We start from the raw sequence: 2,334 nt of genomic DNA, 5'->3' as shown, positions 1-2,334 counted from the left end.
AAAATTATTTTTAATCTTTATTATTTCCGTATATAACATATCATTTTTTTTTAAAAAAAAATACTAACATTTCTTAAAATACTTTAACAAAATTTGTTATGAGTCAATTTAAGCTACATATCAATCCAAAATCTACTGAACTAATATTAAACAAATCATATTTTCATTTGCTAATTTTGTGTTTTTTTAAAAAATATATATTTCAGTACTTCAGGCAATTCAGATTTGTGCAGTTCATCTGATGAATCTTGCCAAAATAATGATTCATCATCACCAGGAAATGATCAACCATCAACTGGATCAACCAAGAATAATAATAATAAGAAGAAAAATAATCTGCCAATAATACTGGGAACTACAATCCTAACCTTCTTGCTTGTGTGGGCAATTGCGGGTATTTTTATATTTTACACTACAAAAACAAAAGGGCTACTACATCTCTTGTTAATCCAGGTGAGGTTAACGGTTGGATATAGAATTGTTGTAATTTTTTGGAATTCGAAAAACTCTAAAAGGTTATTTTCATAATTTTTTACTCTAAATTGTTTACTATTTATTTTTAACACTATTTAAATCCAATTAAATATGCACTAATACAAAGTTGCAATTTTCAGGGCAAATTAGTGGAGGCAGAACCCTTTTTGTAGATAGAGTCCAAATGTCTGAAAATTTTGAAAAGAATCCAGAGGTTGCTGCCCATGATCATCAGAACTCAACAAATGTTTAGCTTAACATGATTCTTAATTTCAAAAGGAAAAATAATGCAAGGTTAATTAGGAATATCAAATTTATTATTGAGTTGGCTAGCAAGAAAATAATGCATGTAATATAATGTTTAAAATTTTGTAATTTGTTGTAATTAATTAATGTTCTTGTTGTTTTTGGATCATAGTGGATTTGTTTACCATACCATTCATCAGGATTCTTCCAACATAAATTTGTTGTAAGTTTGTAACAAAATTTATTTTATTATTAGTATTTTCGATCTTTATATTTAAACTATCAGTAAAATAATTTTTTGATATGACCTTTATATAATTTATTATATGTTGAAATAATTTCTTTTTTATTTGAATGAATTCAAGAACTTGCTCGATCATCATTTCATTTAATATGATGGGTTCTCTCTTGTGTATTATTAGCTCTAGGTTCACTTAATAGTACTGTATTTTTTAAAAAAATATAGTGGAGACTTTAATATCATTGCAAAAGGAATTTGAAGTATTACAAGGCTGGATTGGTGATATTTTGTCTTCCATCACCTTTTACATATGATTGGATCAATTGTAGCAGCAGTGATCTACCTCGCATTACAGCACTGTAAGTAAAATTTAATTCATTTTAATATGTGTTTTTACTTTTTAAAGGACAGTCTGATGCACAAAGCATTCCGCGTAAGGTTTGCAAAAAGACCTCATCCAAGGGGTATAACACAAACAGTTTATACTAATGCAAGCATTAGTGATTGATTTTATGGTTCGAACATGTGATCTATAGGTCACACAAAGATAATTTTATTGTTGTTTCAGGGCGCGCACCCCTTTATATAATTGTAATTTTTTTTGTTGAAATAAAATTAATTTACAGGTACTTGAGCAAATTCAATCTATCAGGATCACTTCCAGATTTTAGTTCCATGGATGCTCTTGAGACAATGTAATGTTTCTTGTTTTTTTAATTTTTTTTTATTAATTTAAATACATTTCTTCCTAAATAGGGATATTTTTATTTTAATTAATTTCTAACTCTTTTTTTTTTTGTGCTTCTTGGATTGCAGTGATTTGAGTAACAACGATTTGGATGGACCTATTCCTGATTTTTTTGGCACATTACCGAATCTAAAAGAACTGTTAGTATAAAACTATTATATTCTGATCGATTTAATTAGCTTGTTTGGTCAATTTTCTTAAAAGCTAAAAGTATTTTGAAGAAAAAATCAATTTATTTTAAAAAATTAAGGTGTTTGGTCAAAACAAATTGTAGCAAGTTCTGATCGATTTAATTAGCTTGTTATGATAAATAATTTTGGTTTAATTTCTTTTCAGGAATTTAGCAAATAACAAGTTCAGTGGACCAGTCCCTGCTTCATTGTCAAACAAAAATGGCCTAACCATAGAGTAAGAAAAAGCAACATTAAACATATCTTCTGTTATATTTCTTGAACTGTTTAGCCATTGAAAAGTTAAAAATTATTTTACATACCTAATAAAATAATTTTTAATCTTTATTATTTCCATATATAACATATCATTTTTTTTTTAAAAAAAAAACATTTTTTTAAATACTTTGACAAAATTTGTTATGATTCAATTTAAGCTACATATCAATCCAAAA

The 2,334-nt window shown here is 26.6% G+C and overlaps 1 long non-coding RNA gene across 1 annotated transcript; it reads left to right on the top strand.

Moving 5' to 3' along the window:
- Positions 1-1,185: 1,185 nt before the first annotated feature.
- Positions 1,186-2,117, top strand: LOC125851157 (uncharacterized). The gene is made up of 4 exons (XR_007444892.1): positions 1,186-1,320; positions 1,588-1,656; positions 1,778-1,849; positions 2,046-2,117. It is a non-coding gene; the product is annotated as an uncharacterized LOC125851157 (long non-coding RNA).
- The last annotated feature ends 217 nt before the right edge of the window (positions 2,118-2,334 follow it).

The sequence above is a fragment of the Solanum stenotomum genome, unplaced genomic scaffold (genome assembly GCF_019186545.1).
Source record: "Solanum stenotomum isolate F172 unplaced genomic scaffold, ASM1918654v1 scaffold23050, whole genome shotgun sequence".
In the NCBI taxonomy this organism is placed as follows: Eukaryota; Viridiplantae; Streptophyta; class Magnoliopsida; order Solanales; family Solanaceae; genus Solanum; species Solanum stenotomum.
Note: the sequence above shows the minus strand (reverse complement) of the source record. Positions and strands in the feature narration are given on the sequence as shown.